The sequence below is a fragment of the Orcinus orca genome, chromosome 7 (assembly GCF_937001465.1).
Source record: "Orcinus orca chromosome 7, mOrcOrc1.1, whole genome shotgun sequence".
NCBI lineage: Eukaryota > Metazoa > Chordata > Mammalia > Artiodactyla > Delphinidae > Orcinus > Orcinus orca.
The window spans coordinates 106,505,922-106,529,582 of record NC_064565.1 but is presented as its reverse complement, the minus strand read 5'-3'; the positions used below and the strand labels follow the sequence as shown (position 1 = coordinate 106,529,582).

Below are 23,661 nucleotides of genomic sequence, written 5' to 3'. Positions count from 1 at the left end.
GATCAGATGAGGAATACCCCATGCTTCTGCTTCAGTCTGACCTCAGACTTTGCCCTTTGTCTCAGAAGATAATTGGAGAATTGGAATCCACTGTGCCTTTCTATTTTTATCAGTTAATTCTTGGGAGAAAGATAATGTGGAGGGGTCTTAATATAAAACAGAAAAACTCTGATGAAAAGGCAGAAAGGATTTCTTCTAGTGACTGCAAATCTTGGTGAATGTACTTTGTTTCGTTTTTGTGATGCCTTCCCGCACCTTGCAGCAGTGAGAAGTCCGGTAACCTGGGGAATTTCTAAGAACATACTAAAAACAGCATCAGTACTTTCTCCCCCTTCCCTTCCCCGCTCCATTTAGTGCCAACTAATACAGCTATAGAAAAATTAACTACTTGTTTTGGGCCTAAGTTTTTATGGACCAAATCTTGAAAGTGGGTGTGGGTATGCGGGAGAGTTTAACCCCAAATACGAAGCCCACTGGAAAATGTATGTGGTGACTGCAAATGAAAATAGATTTTTCTTTCTTTCGTTTGAGAAAATGCTATATAGATAATGGCAGTGTTCGCATCCTCTACTAAAGAGGTTTTTTCTTTTTTTAACTGGGGAATCCACTTAGGAAGAAATTATTTTTATTGAGGATTTGGTCATTGATTGGATTATATGAGCTTTAACTACCGTCTTATCTTTTGGTTATAAGGGCAGAAACCCCAATCAAAATAACTGACTCAGAAACACGGAGAGCATGGGGGGAACTACTGGCTTATGCTGCCGCGCCCGAGCCATGGCGGAGGTGCTTTGGCCTTGGAGGTGACTGGAACTAGAGACTCAGGGCCTTGGGCCTCTTTTCTCTCCCTCCATGTCTCTTGTCTCCGGACCATGACATGACTGCAGGCACCTTCAGGCTTATCTCCCTACAGCCTTAGGATCAAAGAGGAAAGACGACCTTCCTGTCAGTTCCAGTGGGAAAAATCGTATGGAGGCGCTCTGATTGGCTCAGGTTGGGTCATGTGTCTTTCCCTGGACCAATGGCTGTGGTCAGGGGAATGGGATGCTATGACTGGCCAGATTCTGAGTCACATGTTCAAGCCTGCAGTCAGGGGAGGAGGGAGTACTGAGAGGGTGTGCTGGACAGGCAGGTTAGCTCAACTGTCCTTAGTATTTGTTTGCAGTTGACAGAGGCACTGTGCTATCTCCTCCAGCCTCATGTCTGCTTGTTGGACAGATACTAATATTCCCACTCGGACAGTTGTGAAGAAGAATGTGGAGCTGCCCAGGTGTCCATGGTTATTCATACAACCTGTACGTGTCAATGCCAGAGCCTGCACCCAGGTCTGTAAATGTGTGCGCTGTGAGCTGGTACCATGAGCTGTCAGAGATTTACGACTCGTCAATATTTATAACCTCTGGAAAGGAAATTCCTGTCAAACAACGGGCCTCCTTTCAAGAGACCAGCTTCTCACTTTGCTGTATGATCTGCTTCAGTAAGACAACCAAAACAGAGATGGAAACAGACTAATATTTGTGTGTTATGATTGAAGTAATGTTTTTATGCCTTTTGGCCCCTGGGCCCAGTTGTTCCTTAGATACTTGTTTTTTTCCTGGGACTCAGATGCTAAAATTAGTACTGACCTTTGGATTGAAAAGGTAGAGTACATATACCCAGAGTCCAGGGGAATAACTTAGGCTGAGCTGGATAAAACTCAACTGAAGAACAAGTGTGACATGATTTTTAAAAGATGTCTAATTGAACTCCACAAATGTGTGGAGACTTAGCATAAAACATGGAGGTTTAACTTTTCTTTTTATTGTTTTTTAAATTTTTTAATTTGTTATTTTTTGCGGTATGCGAGCCTCTCTCTGTTGTGGCCTCTCCCGTTGCGGAGCACAGGCTCCGGACGCGCAGGCTCAGCGGCCATGGCTCATGGGCCCAGCCGCTCCGCGGCATGTGGGTTCCTCCCAGACCGGGGCACGAACTCATGTCCCCTGCATCGGCAGGCGGACTCTCAACCACTGCACCACTAGGGAAGCCCCTATAGTTTTTTTTACATTTAACTTTATTTCAAAGTTTGTCACATCAAATGGTACGTGCTCTCTTCCTCCCCCTCTTCCTTAGTCTAGTGTAGTAATTAAGAGTATGGAGGATGTAGAGACCGACGGGCTTTGGCCTGAATCTAGATTATATCGGTTACTAGTTGGAGGCCAGAAGGCCATAGCCAATTGCCTAGACTTCTCCAAGCCTCAGTTTCATCATCTGTGAGTTGGGCGTGAAGGTAACCACATCTTAAGTGTTGTGAGGGTGCCGTGGAGAGTATGATTTAGGTGCTGAGCACAGGGTCTAGAATGGAGCTGACTTCCAGGGCACGAGGTGGCAGTGGGGTTCCAGGCAAACATTTAACTCCTCTGGGACTGGTGTTTTCATTGCTCCTTTGACCTGAAGAATGAGCGGCTTGCTCTCTGTGTTTGCATACCTAGTTGCCAGACCCCTTTTCTGTAAAACTCTCAGTGGGTAGCACTCCCAGGGATCAGCTGGTCATCTGTCCTTTCCACAGGCTTCCAGCTCCTCCAGTACTGGCCATGGAGCAAAGGATGGCTGATGCCAGAAGTAAACTCCCTTTTACTCCACCTTATGAGGAAATGTAAGCAGCAATGTTACCAGAAGTTCCTTCTAGAGGCACATTGCAGGCTAGCCCTGTCAGACTGGGCGCTGTGTTTGTTTGTTTTGTTTTTTTGTTAGTTATGAAGAATGAATAAATTGTCTGTGCAGTAGGAAAAATAATCTATTTAGGTTTTTGCAGATGTGGCATCCAGAGTCTTCTCTTTTTGTTCTCATTTTTCCGATTGAGAAAAAGTCATTCTACTGTATCCAGTGATGTCCATATACCTAGAAATAACCATCTTAACCACACACTGAATGTATTTAAAACACATTTAATTATTCCTTCAATATACAAAAGAGTTCTATGAATGTTGGATTAACCACTGCCAACATCGTTAGATAGGAAATGTATTTTCTGCTGCCATTCGTATGATTTTTTTAGGCTTTTACTGGCAGATATCCATATGGGACTTTATACAGCACTCAGTGTATGCCCACACGTGAATTATTGCTCAGACAATGGGATGGGAGATGCCAGGGAGAGTCTATGTGATGGCTTAATTATAAAGAGAGCTTTCTTTCTAAAGGTGTGGATTTTCTTTTTGAAATTAATTTACTTGATAGACTCATATCATCTCTTGCCAAACCTGCGTTCATTTCTAGCAACTTGGAGGATTGGCCAGAGATGCCCAAGTATCCGTAGTGAACCTGTTCTTGCGCAGCAAGGTGGTAAATCATGACTGTCAAAGTGCTAATCATACTAAGGTGAATGAATTCAGCAATTACTGAAAACAGAGTTGTTCCATGCCTGTGTATCACTTATTGGTGTCAAATTTCTTTGAGAACAATATAGTTTTTAGGTATACAATGGCAAAAATGTGCTTTTCTCTTACTCTCTACCGTGTGTTCTCGTTATGTGTGTGTCTTATCCGCCCCACTAGGAAACCGCCAGGACTTTGTGGTCTCTCTTACTCCTCTGGGCTCCTTTCACAGTACCTGACACAGAGGAGCCCAAAAGACGCCTGAAAGGGGAGAATGAAGCGCAAGATCATTGGATCATCAGGGTGTCAAGGGCTGTGAGGCACATTTTATACATGATCTTGTTGAATCTAAACAGCCCTTGTAAGGTAGAAATTAGTCCTAGTTTACAGGTGAGAAAACTGAGATTCAGGTGTGTGGAGTACCCTTCTGAGATTCCCACCCATGGGGATGTTCTCTCCAGGGCTGGGTGTCTTGCAGAGGAGAGTTTTGATTCTGAAACATTTTTTTCAGGGAATGACTGAGGCCAAACAGTGGTGATGGAGCAAGAGTGCAGGGAACCACAGACCATTGCTGGATGGAGAATGACTTGGGGAGTCAGATGGACCTGGGTTTAAATGACTATTCTATGCTTAGTAGTTTTGTGTCTGCAAAATACTACCCGCCCCCAGTGTGCTCCATTTCCAAAGCTAGAGAATGGAGGTGTTGAGGATGCAGCTTCCTTGCAGAGAGAGATAGTATTGTTCCTGTCTTACACACAGGGAAATAGGAAGTATCATGAATTAGGTCACTTGACAAGCCTGAGGTCATTCTGTAGATGAGGAACTCGGAGGCTCCATGAGGGTCAGGAACATGGGCAAGTGATGGACTGTGTCCAGGTCTCAATTTCCTCCCATGTGAATTGAGGGCTTTGATGCCTGGCTTGCCAGGAGCCCGAGAGCATCAGCCATGCGGATGCGAAAGCCCTTTACACATAGGAGTTTCTTAAATGTCAGTCACTGGGTCAGGGCTGTGACTTAGGTCACTTGGCAAGGTCAGGGCTGTGGCCGAGTGAGGATTCACCTCTCTGTTCCTATCACTTGTCACCCCTCCAGACGCAAGTCTAGGTACAGTTTGGTAACAGACCGCCATGACCTGTCACTCACCCCTGGTTAGCCCCCAGAGTACCCCCACTGACCTGGGGACTGTTACCACTTATTCCTTAGGGCCACTGGCTGGTTCATGTCTCCCTTTCTCTTTGTTGTTCACACCCATGTTCTCAAAGAGGATTATCCCCCGAGAGAAAAAGGGTTTCCCAACGCTTACTCTTGATGAATCTGCCCCACACAGGACTTCAAAGGAGCACGATGTGGCAGATCTGGTGTATTTGGGTGGCATGCAGTGTGAGAGCTACTTTTTGAGCGCTTACTCGGTGATAGGTGCTCTGCGAGACAAGAAGTAGCCACAAAATAGGTTGACCTTTGAGGATCTTCTCTATGTAGGTAGAAAAGGCATATCCATGAGACTTCAGCAATTGAAGATAGTCTAGAACAGTGGTGCACCGTAGTGGGGTGGCAGCAGGGGCATTCGGGGGAAGCACTGTCTGTAGAGGATTTAAATGTAATAGTGAAGTTACCTCAGGCTTTTTTGCTTTTTATTATCACTGTGTGCCATGGTGATAAACTATTTCTCCCCTGGACCAGACCATCACCCTGCCCCTCACTACTGTTCTGGGTCACTTATCCACTGCTGTGTAATGAGTGCCATGGAGGAGATGCTCAGGATGTCCCACTGGACTGGTCGGTGTGTGCTGAGTTGTTGGTGTGAAGGGACTCTAGGAGCGCCGTGTGTGGCCCTGGTGACCGGAGCGGCCACTGGTGCCAGCCCAAAGCCACGGCCGTGCACTGCCTCCCTAAATCCACTTGGCAGCCCTGAAAGGCTGGAGGCCCGAGGTCGTTCTATGGATGAGGGACCCGGAGCCTCCGTGAGGGTCAGGAATGCAGGCAAGTGATGGACGGTGTCCAGTTCTCGATTTCCTCCCATGTGAAATGAGGGCTGTGATGCCCACTTTCTAGGAGCCTGGGAAGCTCAGCCGTGCTGATGCTAAAGCCCTTTACACACAGGAGTTTCTTAAATGTCAGTCGCTACTAATCACGTGTGTTCGTGTTCGCGCGCAGGGGTGTGTGTGTGTGTGTGCGCGTGTGTGTGTAGAGGTAAGTCTGTGCACAGTGTGAAGCATTGGCTCGTAGCTAATAAGCACAAATGTCCAGACAGCCCTCGGGGGTAATGCAGTCCTTTCTTTTTCTTTCATGTTACTCTCCATGAAAACCATTTTGATCTAAATTGTGTAGAATTGCTATTTACTGATTTTTATCAATAATAATGAATTGGCCGGTTAGTCTCTCACGTGGTCTCTATGACTAAAGATGTGGAGATAACTTCTCCATGGGGGAGAAATCAGATCTCATAAAAAATATGACAGTTTTAGTGCACAGCTTTGGAAAGTGTGAAACATTACTTGCATGGAACTTCTACTTTCATTAAATACTCAAGACTACAAGACACGGAGTGTCCAGAGCTGCAGTAAGGCCCGCTCTCTTCCGAGTCAGGCACGCACACTGAATTGGTGCCTGAGAGATGCCTTAATGAGTCACTGAAAAGCACTAAAATGGTGGAATTTTGTCTGTGAAAATGAGAGTGTCCTAGTTTAAAAACCATGTACATGAATATGAAGTGAAAAATTTATCTGAAATTGTCCCTCAGAGAAAGAGAGATTTGCTATATATTAGGGTCCTTACAAAATCTTCCATTTTACAAAGATCCGGATATGTTTTTGGTCAGAGTTCACCAAAAGCACTGGATGGACGAGACTCGTGAGAACACATGGGGAAGGCGTATTAGCCTGAAATCCCCTGTATCAATTCTTATTGTGAATGCTTTTAGCGACTGCATGATGAAAAAGGGTTTTTTAAAAAAAGGCAGAGAAGATGGCAGAAGAATAAGTGGAGATCACCTTCCTCCCCACAAATACATCAGAAATACATCTACACGTGGAACTGCTCCTATAGAACACCTACTGAACGCTGGCAGAAGATCTCAGACCTCCCAAAAGGCAAGAAACTCCCTACGTACCTGGGTAGGGCAAAAGAAAAAAGAATAAACAGAGAAAAGAATACGGACGGGTCCTGCGCCAGTGGGAGGGAGCTGTGAAGGAGGAAAGGTTTCCACACACTAGGAAGCCCTTTCGCGGGCGGAGACTGCGGGTGGCGGAGGGGGGAAGCTTCGGAGACGCGGAGGAGAGCGCAGCCACGGGGGTGCAGAGGGCAAGGCGGAGAGATTCCCGCACGGAGGATCGGTGCCGACCGCCACTCACCAGCCCGAGAGGCTTGTCTGCTCACCCACCAGGGCGGGCAGGGCTGGGAGCTGAGGCTCGGGCTTCAGTCGGAGCACAGGGAGAGGACTGGGGTTGGTGGCGTGAACACAGCCTGAAGGGGTTAGTGCGCCACGACTAGCCGGGAAGGAGTCTGGGAAAAGTCTGGAGGTGCCGAAGAGGCAAGAAACATTTTCTTGCCTCTTTGTTTCTTGGTGCGTGAGGAGGGGGGATTCAGACCGCCGGTTAAAGGAGCTCCAGAGACGGACGCGACCCACGACCATCAGCGCAGACCCCAGACACGGGCATGAGACGCTAAGGCTGCTGCTGCTGCCACCAAGAAGCCTGTGTGCGAGCACAGGTCACTCTCCACACCCCTCTGCTGGGGAGCCTGTGCAGCCCGCCACTGCCAGGGTCCCAGGATCCAGGGACAACTTCCCCGGGAGAACGCACGGTGCGCCTCAGGCTGGTGCAATGTCATGCCGGCCTCTGCCGCCGTAGGCTCGCCCCGCACTCCGTGCCCCTCCCTCACCCCGGCCTGAGTGAACCAGAGCCCCCGAAGCAGCTGCTCCTTTAACCCCGTCCTGTCTGAGCGAAGAACAGACGCCCTCAGGCAACCTACACGCAGATGCGGGGCCAAATTCAAAGCTGAGCCCCTGGGAGCTGTGAGAACAAAGAGAGGGAAATCTCTCTCAGCAGCCTCAGGGGCAGCGGATTAAAGCTCCACAATCAACTTGATGTACCTGCATCTGTGGAATATATGAATAGACAACGAATCATCCCAAATTGAGGAGGTGGACTTTGGGAGCAACTATATATATTTTTTTCCCTTTTTCTCTTTTTGTGAGTGTGTATGTGTATGCTTCTGTGTGTGATTTTGTCTGTATAGCTTTGCTTTTACCATTTGTCCTAGGGTTCTGTCTGTCCGTTATTTTTGTTTGTTTGTTTTGTTTTGTTTTGTTTTGGTATAGTTTTTAGCGCTTGTTATTGGTGGATTTGTCTTTTGGTTTGGTTACTCTCTTCCTTTCCTTTTTTTAAATTACTTTTTAAATTTTTAACAATTTTTTTTTAATTATTTTATTTTATTTTATTTTTTCTTTCTTTCTTTCTTTTTTTTCTCCCTTTTATTCTGAGCCGTGTGGATGACAGGGTCTTGGTGTTCTGACTGGGCATCAGGCCTCTGCCTCTGAGGTGGAAGAGCCTAGTTCAGTACCTTGGTCAACCACAGACCTCCCAGCTCCATGTAATATGAAATGGTGTAAATCTCCCAGAGATCTCCATCTCAACGCCAAGACCCAGCTCCACTCAACTACCAGCAAGCTACAGTGCTGGACACCCTATGCCAAACAACTAGGAAGACAGGAACACAACCCCACCCATTAGCAGAGAGGCTGCCTAAAATCATAATAAGGCCACAGACACCCGAAAACACACCACCAGACGTGGACCTGCCCACCAGAAAGACAAGATCCAGCCTCATCCACCAGAACACAGGCACTAGTCCCCTCCACCAGGAAGCCTACACAACCCACAGAACCAACCTCAGCCCCTGGGGGCAGACACCAAAAACAACGGGAACTAAGAATCTGCAGCCTGCGAAAAGGAGACCCCAAGCACAGTAAGATAAGCAAAATGAGAAGACACAGAAGCACAGCAGATGAAGGAGCAAGGTAAAACCAACCAGACAAAACAAATGAAGAGGAAATAGGCAGTCTACCTGAAAAAGATTTCAGAATAATGATAGTAAAGATGATCCAAAATCTTGGAAATAGAATGGAGAAAATACAAGAAACGTTAAACTAGGACCTAGAAGAACTAAAGAGCAAAGAAACAATGATGAACAACACAATAAATGAAATTAAAAATTCTCTAGAAGGAATCAATAGCAGAATAATGGAGGGAGAAGAATGGATAAGTGACCTGGAAGATAAAATAATGGAAATAACTACCATAGAGCAGAATAAAGAAAAAAGAATGAAAAGAATTGAGGACAGTCTCAGAAACCTCTGGGACAATATTAAACGCACCAACCTTAGAATTATAGGGGTCCCAGAAGCAGAAGAGAAAAAAAAAGGGACTGAGAAAATATTAGAAGATATTATAGTTGAAAACTTCCCTAATATGGGAAAGGAAATAGTTAATCAAGTCCAGGAAGCACAGAGAGCCCCATACAGGATAAATCCAAGGAGAAACATGCCAAGACACATATTAATCAAACTATCAAAAATTAAATACAAAGAAAAAATATTAAAAGCAGCAAGGGAGAAATAACATAAAACAGAATCCCTATTAGGTTAACAGCTGATCTTTCAGGAGAAACTCTGCAAGCCAGAAGGAAGTGGCAAGACATATTTGAAGTGATGAAAGGGAAAAATCTACAACCAAGATTACTCTACCCAGCAAGGATCTCATTCAGATTCGATAGACAAATTAAAACCTTTACAGACAAGCAAAAGCTAAGAGAATTCAGCACCACCAAACCAGCTTTACAACAAATGCTAAAGGAACTTCTCTAGGCAGGAAACACAAGAGAAGAAAAAGATCTATGATAACAAACCCAAAACAATTAAGAAAATGGTACTTTGAACATACACATCAATAATTACCTTAAATGTAAATGGATTAAATGCTGCAACCAAAAGACATAGACTGGCTGAATGGATACAAAAACAAAACCCATATATATGCTGTCTACAAGAGACCCACTGCAGACCTAGGGACACATACAGACTGAAAATGAGTGGATGGAAAAAGATATTCCATGCAAATGGAAATCAAAAGAACGCTGGAGGGCTTCCCTGGTGGCGCAGTGGTTGAGAGTCCACCTGCCAGTGCAGGGGACATGGGTTCGTGCCCTGGCCCAGGAAGATCCCACATGCTGTGGAGCAGCTAGGCCCATGAGCCATGGCTGCTGAGCCTGTGCATCTGGAGCCTGTGCTCCACAACAGGAGAGGCCACAACAGTGAGAGGCCCGCGTACCTCAAAAAAAAAAAAAAAAGAAAGCTAGAGTAGCAATACTCATATCAGACAAAATAGACTTTAAACAAAGACTATTACAGGAACCAAAGAAGGGCACTATATAATGATAAAGGGATCAAATCCAAGAAGAAGATATAACAATTGTAAATATTTATGCACCCAACATAGGAGCACCTCAATACATATGGCAAATGCTAACAGCCATAAGAGGGGAAATCGACAGTAAAACAATCATACTAGGGGACTTTAACACCCCACTTTCACCAATGGACAGATCATCCAAAATGAAAATATATAAGGAAACACAAGCTTTAAATGATACATTATACAAGATGTACTTAATTGATATTTATAGGACATTCCATCGAAAAACAACAGAATACACTCTCTTCTCAAGTGCTCATGGAACATTCTTCAGGATAGATCATATCTTGGGTCACAAATCAAGCCTTAGTAAATTTAAGAAAATTGAAATTGTATCAAGTATCTTTTCTGACCGCAACAGTATGACACTGGATATCAATTACAGGAAAAAAAAAAACTGTAAAAAATACAAACACATGGAGGCTAAACAATACACTACTTAATAACCAAGAGATCACTGAAGAAATCAAAGAGGAAATCTAAAAATACCTACAAACAAATGACAGTGAAAACACGATGACCCAAAACCTATGGAATGCAGCAAAAGCAGTTCTAAGAGGGAAGTTTATAGCAACACAATCCTACATTAAGAAACAAGAAACAGGCTTCCCTGGTGGCACAGTGGTTGAGAGTCCACCTGCCATTGCAGGGGACATGGGTTTGTGCTCTGCAACGGGAGAGGCCACAACAGTGAGAGGCCTGCGTACCGCCCCCCCCCAAAAAAAGAAACAAGAAACATCTCAAACAACCTAACCTTACACCCAAAGCAATTAGAGAAAGAAGAACAAAAACACCCCAAAGTTAGCAGAATGAAAGAAATCATAAAGATCAGATCAGAAATAAATGAAAAAGGAATGAAGGAAACAATAGCAAAGATCAATAAAACTAAAAGCTGGTTTTTTGAGAAGATAAACAAAATTGATAAACCATTAGCCAGACTCATCAAGAAAAAAAAGAGAGAAGACTCAAATCAGTAGAATTAGAAATGAAAAAGAAGTAACAACTGACACTGCAGAAATACAAAGGATCATGAGAGATTACTAGAAGCAACTATATGCCAATAAAATGGACAACCTGGAAGACATGGACAAATTCTTAGAAAAGCACAACCTTCTGAGACTGAACCAGGAAGAAATAGAAAATATAAACAGACCAATCACAAGCACTGAAATGGAAACTGTGATTAAAAACCTTCCAACAAACAAAAGCCCAGGACCAGATGGCTTCACAGGAGAATTCTATCAAACATTTAGAACAGAGCTAACACCTATCCTTCTCAAACTCTTCCAAAATATAGCAGAGGACTGTAGCCTGTGCTATAGATGGGAGTGACTGTATGACTGAAATGCAGACTGCATGACTGAAACACTCCCAAACTCATTCTACGAGGCCACCATAACCCTGATACCAAAACCAGACAAAGATGTCACAAAGAAAGAAAACTACAGGCCAATATCACTGATGAACATAGATGCAAAAATCCTCAACAAAATACTAGCAAACAGAATCCAACAGCACATTAAAAGGATTATACACCATGATCAAGTGGGGTTTATCCCAGGAATGCAAGGATTCTTCAATATACGCAAATCAATCAATGTAATACACCACATTAACAAATTGAAGAGTAAAAACCATATGATCATCTCAATAGATGCAGAAAAAGCTTTTGACAAAATTCAAACCCCTTTTATGATAAAAACCTTCCAGAAAGTAGGCATAGAGGGAACTTTCCTCAACATAATAAAGGCCATATATGACAAATCCACAGCCAACATCGTCCTCAATGGTGAAAAACTGAAACCATTTCCACTTAGATCAGGAGCAACACAAGGTTGCCCGCTCTCGCCACTGTTATTCAACATAGTTTTGGAAGTTTTAGCCACAGCAATCAAAGAAGAAAAAGAAATAAAAGGAATCCAAATTGGAAAAGAAGTAAAGCTGTCACTGTTTGCAGATGACATGACACTATACATAGAGAATCCTAAAGATGCTACCAGAAAACTGCTAGAGCTAATCAATGAATCTCGTAAAGTAGCAGGATACAAAGTTAATGCACAGAAATCTCTTGCATTCCTGTACACTAATGATGAAAAATCTGAAAGTGAAATTAGGGAAACACACCCATTTACCATTGCAACAAAAAGAATAAAATACCTGGGAATAAACCTACCTAAGGAGGTAAAAGACCTGTATGCAGAAAACTATAAGACACTGATGAAAGAAATTAAAAATGATACAAACAGATGGAGAGATATACTGTGTTCCTGAATTGGAGGAATCAACATTGTGAAAATGACTATATTACCTAAAGCAATCTACAGATTCAGTGCAATCCCTTTCAAACTACCACTGGCATTTTTCACAGAACTAGAACAAAAAATTTCACAATTTGTATGGAAACACAAAAGACCTCGAATATCCAAAGCAATCTTGAGAAAGAAAAACAGAGCTGGAGGAATCAGGCTCCCGGACTTCAGACCATACTACAAAGGTACAGTAATCAAGAGAGTATGGTACTGGCACAAAAAACGAAGTATAGATCAATGGAGCAGGATAGAAAGCCCAGAGATAAACCCACACACATATGGTCACCTTATTTTTGATGAAGGAGGCAAGAATATACAATGGAGAAAAGACTGCCTCTTCAATAAGTGGTGCTGGGAAAACTGGACAGCTACATGTAAAAGAATGAAATTAGGACACTTCCTAACACCATACACAAAAATAAACTCAAAATGGATTAAAGACCTAAATATAAGGCCAGACACTATAAAACTCTTAGAGGAAAACATAGGGAGAACGCTCTATGATGTAAATCACAGCAAGATCCTTTTTGACCCACCTCCTAGAGAAATGGAAATAAAAACAAAAATAAACAAATGGGACCTAATGAAACTTCAAAGCTTTTGCAAAGCAAAGGAAACCATAAACAAGACAAAAATACAACCCTCAGAATGGAGAAAATATTTGCAAACCAAGCAACTGACAAAGGATTAATCTCCAAAATCTACAAGCAGCTCGTGCAGCTCAATATCAAAAAAATAAACAACCCAATCCAAAAATGGGCAGAAGACCTAAGTAGACATTTCTCCAAAGAAGATATACAGATTGCTAACAAACACATGAAAGGATGCTCAACATCACTAATCATTAGAGAAATGCCAATCAAAACTACAATGAGGTATCACCTCACACCAGTCAGAATGGCCATCATGAAAAAATCTACAAACAATAAATGCTGGAGAAGGTATGGAAAAAAGGGAACCCTCTTGCACTGTTGGTGGGAATGTCAATTGATACAGCCACTATGGAGCACTGTATGGAGGTTCCTTAAAAAAGTAAAAATAGGGCTTCCCTGGTGGCACAGTGGTTGAGAATCTGCCTGCTAATGCAGGGGACATGGGTTCGAGCCCTGGTCTGGGAGGATCCCACATGCTGCGGAGCAACCAGGCCTGTGAGCCACAAATACTGAGCCTGCGCGTCTGGAGCCTGTGCTCCGCAACAAGAGAGGCCGCGATAGTGAGAGGCCCGCGCACCGCGATGAAGAGTGGCCCCCGCTTGCCATAACTAGAGAAAGCCCTCACACAGAAACAAAGACCCAACACAGCAAAAGTAAATTAATTAATTAATAAACTGCTACCCCCAACGTCTTCTTTAAAAAAAAAAAAAACTAAAAATAGAGCTAACATATGACCCAGCCTCCCACTCCTGGGCATGTACCCTGAGAAAACCATAATTCAAAAAGAGTCATGTACCACAATGTTCATTGCAGCACTATTCACAATAGCCAGGATGTGGAAGCAACCTAAGTGTCCATCAGTAGATGAATGGATAAAGAAGATGTGGCACATATATACAATGGGATATTACTGAGCCATGAAAAGAAACAAAATTGAGTTATTTGTAGTGAGGTGGATGGACCTAGAGTCTGTCATACAGAGTGAAGTTAAGTCAGAAAGAGAAAAACAAACACCGTATGCTAACACATATATATGAATCTAAAAATAAAAGGTTCTGAAGAACCTAGGGGCAGGACAGGAATAAAGATGCAGATGTAGAGAATGGACTTGAAGACACAGGGAGGGGGAAGGGTAAGCTGGGACAAAGTGAGAGAGTGGCATGGACATATATACACTACCAAACGTAAGGTAGATAGCTAGTGGGAAGCAGCCGCATAGCACAGGGAGATTAGCTCTGTACTTTGTGACCACCTCGAGGGGTGGAATAGGGAGGGTGGGAGGTAGGGAGACGCAAGAGGAAAGAGATATGGGGATGTGTGTATATGTATAGCTGATTCACTTTGTTATAAAGCAGAAACTAACACACCATTTTAAAGCAATTATACTCCAATAAAGATGTTTTAAAAAAAAGGCAGAGAAATCGAATACAGACTTAGTCATTACTGCAGAGGTCATGACTTCACAGTCGCCAAATGTTGAATGTTGTATTAGTTAAGGTCATGCTAGTTGCCATAACAAATAAACCCAAACGTGTACCGTGGTTCAAACATGATGGAAGGTTATTCTCCATTTGCATAAAGCCCCAAATGGGTGTGTCACTTTCCTGGTGCGGACCTGGTGATTCAGTGACCCAGCCCCCTTCCATCGTGTGGCTCTACTTCATTTAACGTGTGGGTTCCCAGGGCATGATGCTTGTCAGCAAGAAGCTGGTGGAAGCAGAAAGGTCATGGCAGAATGCGCATGGCAGGTCTTGATGGGCCAGGCCTGAGGACAGCATACGTCACTTCCACTCCCATTTCGCTGACGGCATTTCAGTCATACAGTCGTATAGCACAGGCTACAGTCCTATCTTTAGAAGAAGAGGAAATGGGTTTGCTGAGCAGGTAGCTATTCTGTCAGATGAAATTTTATCAAAACCCCAAAGGGTCATTTTAAAATGGAACACAGTAATATGCTGTGGGGATCACAGATGTATTTTTTACCTATGAGGGCCACTGTGCTGATGCTCTGTGAAGGGCTTCTTATAGAAGGATAGATTTTTCCATGGCAGTGTCACACATAGATTTGGAAAGCGCGGTATCACAGGCAACTTGGAAGAAAAGTGGATAATGTGCTCGGGGAAATCGTTAGACAACACAAAAAGCGATGACAGGCATGTAGAAGATGTCTGGGGAAAATGCTGAACTAAATTGCTTCACAGAAGGTGGCAATGGAAAGAAAGGTTCTATTTCTAGAGTCACATAATATACGTGCTTTCACGTGTTAGTCATAAAGTTTACTTAGTCCTGTGGACCAAAACTTGGGTGGGCTGGGGAGGAGGTGTCAGGATCTTCTTGTTGGGGAAGAGGGCTGTCGTTTTGGGGAGATACCATATATTCAAGCACATATTAGAACGTAAAAAATAAAGACTTTCATGATGGAAGAAGGGGCGCCTCTTGCAGCTTGGGAGAGGGTCGTCAGGTGTGCTCAGAGCACCATTCTGCAACCAGGAGCAGAAGGCGAGGCGAAGCTGGGGGACGGGATCAACGCCAATCCTGAGCTCTGATGGGGGGTGGGGGGGGGAGATAGGTGAAAGAAGACCCGGAAGGATAGGACAAAGGGGGAGGCAGTTGACAGCGTGACGGGCGCATCTCTGCCCTCTCTCTGGAAGAAGCCTCTGGCAACATCCGTCGCGCCGAGGTGGGCATATCCACGTGGTCCTCGCCTCTTTCTTGCTGTGTGACGTGAGGCAGATGCCTCAACCTCTCTGCATTTCTGTTACCTCAACCGTATCCCGAACAGCTCACGTGAGATTTAGTAAGACGCTGTGCTCACGGGCTGTACACACAGGAAGAGCTTTAGAAACAACCTCCCGTCTCCTGTGCAGAGACTCGCCGGCTCCACTGTTGGTGAGCATTGTCTCCATAACTGGCCCTGAGAAAAGGGGGAGGCATTCTCCCCCTGCAAACTGTGGCTTCATGACAAAGAGAAGCTCAGCCTCCTGTCCCGAAGGATTCCTCAGTGCAGTGCCTTGTAGCAGAGGTTAGGCAACGGTGAGAACTTTCATTGTCATTGTTTTTTTTTTCTTTTTTTGTATATCTGGTATTGATTCTTTTTTTCCTTTAATTTTATTGGAGTATAGTTGATTTACAGTGCTGTACACCTGAAACTAAAAACTAACGCAACGTTGTAAGTCATTGATTTTTAATTCCTGAAATCCTTTTTCTACCTGAACTTTGTATAAAGGCCGTTCCTATGAGGAAGAGTTCTGTGGGACCTGAGAGTTGTCATATCGCTTCTCGGGACAGTGTTTCATGTGTGTACCTTCTGAGGTGCAGAATGGGGGAGAGGGGTAATCACTGATTTGACAGATGAGGAAGCTGAGACACAGAGCAGGGATTTATGCTACACAGGCAGGCCTAGGGCTAGACAATCCTATTCCACCATCGTTTCAAAGTGGACACAGGTTACAGCAACTCCCCTCCCCCTACCAGATCCCTTCGGAAGGCACCAGCGGAGACCTCAGTGAGAAAAATCAAGTCAGGCTAAAGGAAGAACCTTGGTATTTGAGTAACTAAAGCCAAGTTTGGAATTGTGCTTCCCATAACTTCAGGTGGTTTCTAAGCTTTGCAGAACTTTGCTGGTTAGATGGTTGCTTGCTGGGAAAAGAAAAACCAAAAACAACAAAAACAAAAACATGGAAGTAGAGGGTGGTCATCTTAAATATTCCTTTGGGATTTTATTTGTTTACAAACTCATCTCGCTCTCCTTTTGGGAGATATTCTCTGGGCCACAGAAGTTTGAATGGGTCAAGTCTAGGAGTGTTTGTATTCCTTTTAAATCCATTGCTTTAAAAGTCACTTGGAGCATTAAAAACCTCAGTTCCTAGTGTGAAAACTTAGGCATGGTTGAGGCTCACCAAGCAATGTTGACCTAAGTGTGCAGAGCACTTGGTGACAACGCTTGACTGTACATTGTACAACAGGGGATGCATGTTGAAATTCCTCCCGGGTGCTTTAACTCATGCATTACATGTGCAGTATTTTCAGTTAGCTGCAGAAAAAAGTACCTTCGGTGTGGGTCTATTTTTACAGCTGGGAATTGCCCTGAAAACACAACTATTTCATACATGTGAGATTTATTTAAATGACTCACGGGGCATTTGCAGTTTAACCAATAATTGAAAATATTATTGCAGTGTGGCAGGTAAAAGTAGGAAGTCATTTTGCATTCCTCCAAGCTCAATAGGCTTATGTTAGTCCAAGGGGCGGGCAGTGGACAGCGGGTGAGGGCAGTGTTGAGATTCGATCCTTCCCATTTCATTCCCGGGCTACACCATGGAAAGAAAGAGACCGCCTGGCCTAAGGATGCTGTGAGAGGGTGTTCTCAGCAAGGACCCAAAGCACTAAGGTGTTCTCTTGTCTCTCTCTCCTGTTTTCACGTACCAGACACAGATGGAAGGTCCGATCATATGTGAGGAGCCCCATCCTTCCCCTGATTCTTCGCCGACTACCTGTTTCTTCCCTACCATGCTTTTGCCCCCTGTTTCACATCAGCTGTCACCCAACTCACCAAGGCAGAAAGCTAGCTTGAGACTCTCAGGATGGACCAACCAGCCCCTCCGTGGTGGTTCATAAACATTACCAAGGATTTGGGATACGTGTTCCCGCTGAAAGGATGTTGTAAATGGTAGTTAGGTAACGCTGTATTAAAATGCATTCTTGCTCGTGTGATTCAGTCAAAGCATGGGTTACTTAGGCATTCTGTGGGCAGAATTCAAATCCTAACCACCAATTTTTAATTTTTCTCTGGGTCAACTGTTCTTAGCCAGGGGCTATCCCCCTCTTTCCCAGGAACGTTTGTCAATGCCTGCAGACATTTGGTTGTCACACTGGGTGAGTGGTGCTACTGGCATCTAATGGGGAGGCCAGAGATACAGCTAAACATCTCACAATACACAGGGCAGCCGCTACAACACAGAGCTATCCAGTCCCAAATGTCAATAGTGCCAAGCTGTGAAAGCTTGCTCTAGAAAAAAAGAAATATCTTCCCCAAAGACTTTTCGATCCCAACCTGCCTGTAAGATGGTGGCTTCTGCAATCGACATTAGTACGTGAGGTGAATTCAGGTGCTCGCCAAAGGGCTGGCTTCTTCATCGATGCCCTGGTTACATAGAGAATCCCTTGGTATCCCTTGTGCCGCGCTGGACACTGGGGAAGCTTGGTGAACAGAACAGAAAATGTCCCGCCCCACCCCCAGTCAGAAGGAGCAGGATTATGGAGGCTGGAGGTGGGAGAGAGCCTGGCAGCTTCTACAAACTGCCAGGGGGAGAGTGTATCTGTCAAAGGATGCCAAATCCGAGCAGGCTGGCCAGGTCGTAGGCTGTGGGAGGGTAAGAGTTCAGGGAAGCCACTGCAGGTTTGATGCAGGTCTTGGTGCCAAAGGTCAGCCTTCCGTATCAGCAAGGTCACTGGGCAGTGCAGACGGTGGGTTCAGTGCGGGAGACTGATGTCTTCTTCCAGGAATGTCGGTGGCTTGCTTAGCACAAAGAAGGCAGAGAGAGTAGACCATTCAGGAACCGTCTCAGGGGTGGAGAGATAGAGCTTGTTGATGGTTCAGTGGGGTCGGGGAGAGGCTGGAGGATGACTCCCAGACTTTCTGCTTAGATTCTTGAGTGGGTGGGGAGCCGCACTTACGGGGACGTAGATCCTGGAGGAACAGCAAGTTTAGGGAGGAGGAATACTCTTTCCTCCCATTACAGAATCTCTGTGAAAACCGATAAGGGCACTTCTCCATCTTTCTACCCAATGTTTCTTTTGAAAAGAAGCATTGGGCTTTAGAGTCAGCTCTGTTAGCTAAAATCTAAGATATTTCTCCTGGATTACCTCTTCTCTCCAGTTCCCATCATAATTGGCTTTCCAATGTAGCTCAGAGTTATTTCTAAATGGCTTCCTTGGGCAATCATCAGGCATCTTCTCTGTGAGATATCCTCTCCATCTAAGCAAATTAAATAGTAATGAGACTCTGCACACCATCCAGGCTTCTGAGCTACAGCTTGTCTGGCTTTGCCACACTAAAACTTTTTAAAAATTGTGATAGTCTAATCCTGCCCTATTCCATTTTCAGCTGGTAGGAAACACTTTTCCTTATTCATGAGTCTGGCAGTCTTGGAAGAAGCACCAGGAAATCATCAGAGCCTGATGCCTGTTCCCTGGGTTCCTCAGTAACCATTGGTCCTTTCCTGACGCCAACGCCAGGGCCATTCAAGGAGGCTGCATGGGGCCCAGCTGCTGCCTCGGGAGGACAAGGCCACTCAGGTCACCTTCCCTGAGGACTTGTGACCAGAGGTGAAACTCTGATAAAGTCACATGGTAGACCCTTGAAGCCCACCTGCCGCAGAAACATGAAGGAAATGGGCCACAGTTGAAAAAAGACCACGAGTAAATAGAAAAGGCAGCTTAAAAATTCCCTTTGACTTTCAGAAATTGGAATTTGAGGACATTTTGCCTCTGAGGAAACTGTTAGGATGGGCTGGCGAGTCCACCTTCAGAGGCTGAGGAGAGAGACCCCAGGACTCCTCGACCCTCTGTGATAACGGCAGTCAGGGCAGAGCCAGCTTGGTTGAGCCCTTGGTGTTCGAGAGCTGTCCAAAGAACCTGAGATGGGGCTTCCCTGGTGGCGCAGTGGCTGAGAGTCTGCCTGCCAATGCAGGGGACACGGGTTCGTGCCCCGGTCCGGGAAGATCGCACATGCCGCGGAGCGGCTGGGCCCGTGAGCCATGGCCGCTGAGCCTGCGCGTCCGGAGCCTGTGCTCCGCAACGGGAGAGGCCACAACAGTGAGAGGCCCGTGTACCGCAAAAAAAAAAAAAAAAAAAAAAAGAACCTGAGATGTATCACCCATTTTTATTCCTCACATCAGCCCCTGAGGCAGGGACTACTGTTGTACAGTGGGCACAGTGAAGTGTAGTGCTTGTCGAAAGTCATGCAGTGAATTGGTGGGGGACCTCGTCTGAACTTGAGTAGTTTGTCTCAGGAGCTTTACAGAGGCCAAGATGCCTAAGAGTTGGTGCTCTCTCAAAGAGTTACTAAAAGGCACAATTATGCAAAAAAATATTTTTGGTATCTTTTTTAGAATATTGACATTTTTAATGTGCCTGCAGTAATTGGGAAAAGAAAGTAAATAATAAAAAGATCTGTCTTAAGGTGTATTTGTTTGCTGACTAAAAGTTTTAAATAAGGGGTTTTATTTTTTACTTTTTATTTGAAGGTAGTTGTAGATTTTTTTTTCACATCTTTATTGGAGTATAAATGCTTTACAGTGTTGTGTTAGTTTCTGCTGTACAACAAAGTGAATCAGCTATATGTATACATATATCCCCATATCCCCTCCCTCCCATCCTCCCTATCCCATCCTTCTAGGTCATCACAAAGCATCGAGTTGATCTCCTTGTGCTATGCATAGGACCCAGCAATCCAACTCCTGGGCATATACCCTGAGAAAACTATAATTCAAAAAGAGACATGTACCACAATGTTCATTGCAGTACTATTCACAATAGCCAGGATGTGGAAGCAACCTAAGTGTCCACAACAGATGAATGGATAAAGAAGATGTGGCACATATGTACAATGGAATATTACTCAGCCATAAAAAGAAATGAAATTGAGTTATTTGTAGTGAGGTGGATGGACCTAGAGTCTGTCATACAGAGTGAAGTAAGTCAGAAAGAGGAAAACAAATACCGTATGCTAACACACATATATGGAATCTAAAAAAAAAAAAAAAAAAACGTTCTGATGAACCTAGTGGCAGGGCAGGAATAAAGATGCAGACGTAGAGAACAGACTTGAGGGCACAGGGGGAAAAGGGGAAGCTGGGATGAAGTGGAAGAGTAACATTGACATATACACTACCAAATGTAGAATGGATGGCTAGTGGGAAGGTAGTTGTAGATTGATAGGCAGTAATAAAAAACGGTAGAGGGAGATCCCATATAATCCTTCACCTCGTTCCCCCAAAAGTGTCATCTTGCACAACCAGTACACAGCAATAAATACCACAACTAGGACATTGATATTGTATAATACACCTCGTTCAGATGTCAACAGTTTGACATGTACTCGTGTGTGTGTGTGTGTCTGTGTGTGTACTTATTTCTATGCAATTTTATCATACTGTAGATTTGTGTCACCACCACAGTCAAGACACAGAACAGTTTCATCACCAGGACCCCCTCATGCAAGCTTTCTATAGTCACATCCATCCACCTCCCTCTCAGGCCCCCTAATTCCTGGTTGCCACTAATATGTTCTCCATCTCTATAATTTTGTCATTTTAAAAATATTTTATAAATGGAATCATACGGTATGTAAGCTTTTGGGTTTTTGGGGGGAGGGTTTGTTGTTGTTGTGTTTTGTTTTGTTTGGTGGTGCAACAAGGCTTGCGGGGATCTTAGTTCCCTGAGCAGGGATGGAACCTGGGCCCCGGCAGTGAAATCGCCAAGTCCTAACCGCTGGAACACCAGGGAATTCCCCAGTATGTTACCTTTGGGAACTGACCTTTTTCACTCAGCATAATTCCCTTGAGACCCGTCCCAGCTGATACATATGTCAATAGCTCATCCCTTCTTCTTGCTGAGTGTGTTCCATGTATGGACGTGCTACGTTTTATTTAACCAGTCACTTGTTGAAGGACGTCTGGGTTGTTTCCAGTTTGGGGCTATTACAAATAAAGCTGCTACCAACATTGGTGCAGGTTTTCGTGTGAAGATGAGTTTCCATTTCTCTGAAATAAATGTCTAAGATTGCTGGATCGTATGGTTAAATGCATGGAAGAGACTGCCAAACTGTATCCTGGAGTGGCTGTACCATTTTACATTCCCACCAGCAATGTGTGAGTGATCCAGTTTCTCTGCATCTTCTCCAGCATTTGGTATTATCACTAGTTTTTATCTGAGCCATTCCAGTAGGTGTGTATTGACAGCCAGTTGTGGTTTTAATTTGCATCTCCCTAATGGCTAATGATGTTGGACGTCTTTTCATGGGCATATTTGCCTTCCGTATGTTCTCTTCAATGAAATGTCAGTCTGTGTCTTTGGCCCATTTTCTGATTGACTTGTTTGGTGTTTTTTACTTTATGTTGTGAGAATTGTTTGTATATTCTAGATAGTGTATTAGCCTTGTGTCAGATATGTGGTTTGCAAATATTTTTTCCTAATCTGTAGCTTGTCTTCTCATCCTCTTTGCAGAGTCCTTTGTAGAGCAAATATTTTTAATTTTGATGAGGCTGATTTATCAGTTTTACCTTTTTGGGGGTCAGACTTTTAGTATCAAGTCTAAGACAAAGTAGGGTTTTGATTCCTGCCTCGTCTAATGTGCAGTGTCTGATCATGAGAAAAAGGCAATGGGGCAGGATGGACGCTGGAGTGTGAAGGGTTGTTCTTCCAGCCTCTGTCTAGTTTGGACTCTGGTGTGTGTCCTGATGAGTTGTTGCTCAAGGTTATGGCCCCAGGGTAGACCTGGTCCTACAAAGTCTGTAAGATGATGATGGTGTAAAGCAAAACTTTCAAAATCTCAGTTTCCAGAGCCATACGTGGTACCTTCTAACGCAAGGCCTTTTTGCACATGAGATCATCTGTCTGGAGCACTCTCCCTTGCCCCCAGCCCCCTCCTGCTTTGTCATATAAAGTTCTTCCTCCAAAGCTGGCCTACCAGGCCCTTCCTCAGAGCACCTCATCAACCCCTGCCTGCCCCCATCCCCCCAGGTGTGTCTCGGCTCCCTTTGTTGTAAATTCCACTTGCTGTCCTACCACTTGCAAGCAAATGTGTCAAAATGAATGTAAATATCCATTCAGTATTTGTGATGATTTCATTAAAGTCTGTTTCCCTCTAGACCAAGGTCTCTCAACCTCAACCCTATTGACCTTTTGGAGGTGACAGGTCCTTGTTGTGCACGGCTGTCCTGAGCCTCGTAGGGTGTTGAGCGACATCCTTGGCCTCCATCCACTATATGCCAGGAGCACCCTCCCCCTATGCCCAGTTGTGACAACCGAAAACGTCTCCAGATGTTGCCGGATGTTCCCTGAGGGACAAACTGCCCAGGTAGAGAACCATGGCCCTAGACTCTGAGCTCTGGGAGAGTAGGCACCAGCCCCTTTGTCCATGTTCTCTCCCCAGCCCTGTGCCTGACACACTAGTGCTTCATTAATACTTGTGAAATAAATGAATGGACGAACAGTACCTGTTATCCAACAGTTCTTTACATGGCAACCTTGGAAAGACCACCTGATTCTTTCAAAAGAATCAAGCGGGTTTCATTGTGAATCTGAGCCCCAAACTCCTCTCTTCAGAGTTGAGTACAGTTTCCTTTCCCTCTTCCCGTGCTGCCTGAAATAAAGATGCAGGAGTCTTCGAGTTCCTGCCTGATGAAAGCCCACATCCTCTGTTAACACTGCCAGCGCACCTCCATCATTCACAGGGCTGGGAGGCCTCCCACGATCTCTGAACATCCCTGCCGGCAGAAAGGGAACCTCCTGCAGGTGGCATTTGGCAGGTAATTTGGCTCTGCTGGAGACGCAGTTCAGCATTCGTCTGCTGAGTCTCCTTCCCTCTCTGGCCTCTGCTCCCTTTTCATGAGGAAAGGGAGGAAAAGAGAGATTTGGGCTCGGTTTTGCTTAACTAAGCGTGTAACTGAATATAATTAGTTCAGAAAGTTCCCAGGGAGTAAGTACAGTAGTCGTTAAGAATAACTTAGGGATGTGTGAGCATTTTAGGTTTTTCTCTGTACCTGGCAGTTTTGTTCCCTGAATGATAGAGCTGGCTTTGCTTTAGGGGGGAAAAAAAAGGGCTGCTGGGCATGGGGGAGCAGGCAGTAGGTGGGGAGGAGAGCCCGACGGG

At 44.6% G+C, this 23,661-nt stretch overlaps 1 protein-coding gene across 3 annotated transcripts in view; it reads left to right on the top strand.

Annotated features, from left to right (window-relative positions):
• SERPINE2 (serpin family E member 2) overlaps nucleotides 1-23,661 on the top strand; it is a 73,434-nt gene that overhangs the window by 6,516 nt on the left and 43,257 nt on the right. The window contains exon 1 of one of the 3 annotated variants that reach the window (XM_004262644.4): nucleotides 1,307-1,325. The exons of the other annotated variants lie outside the window; for them this stretch is intronic. The gene's annotated coding sequence lies outside the window, so the exon portion shown is untranslated. Of the gene's footprint in view, nucleotides 1-1,306; nucleotides 1,326-23,661 lie in introns of those variants that run through there. 3 annotated transcript variants of the gene reach the window in all.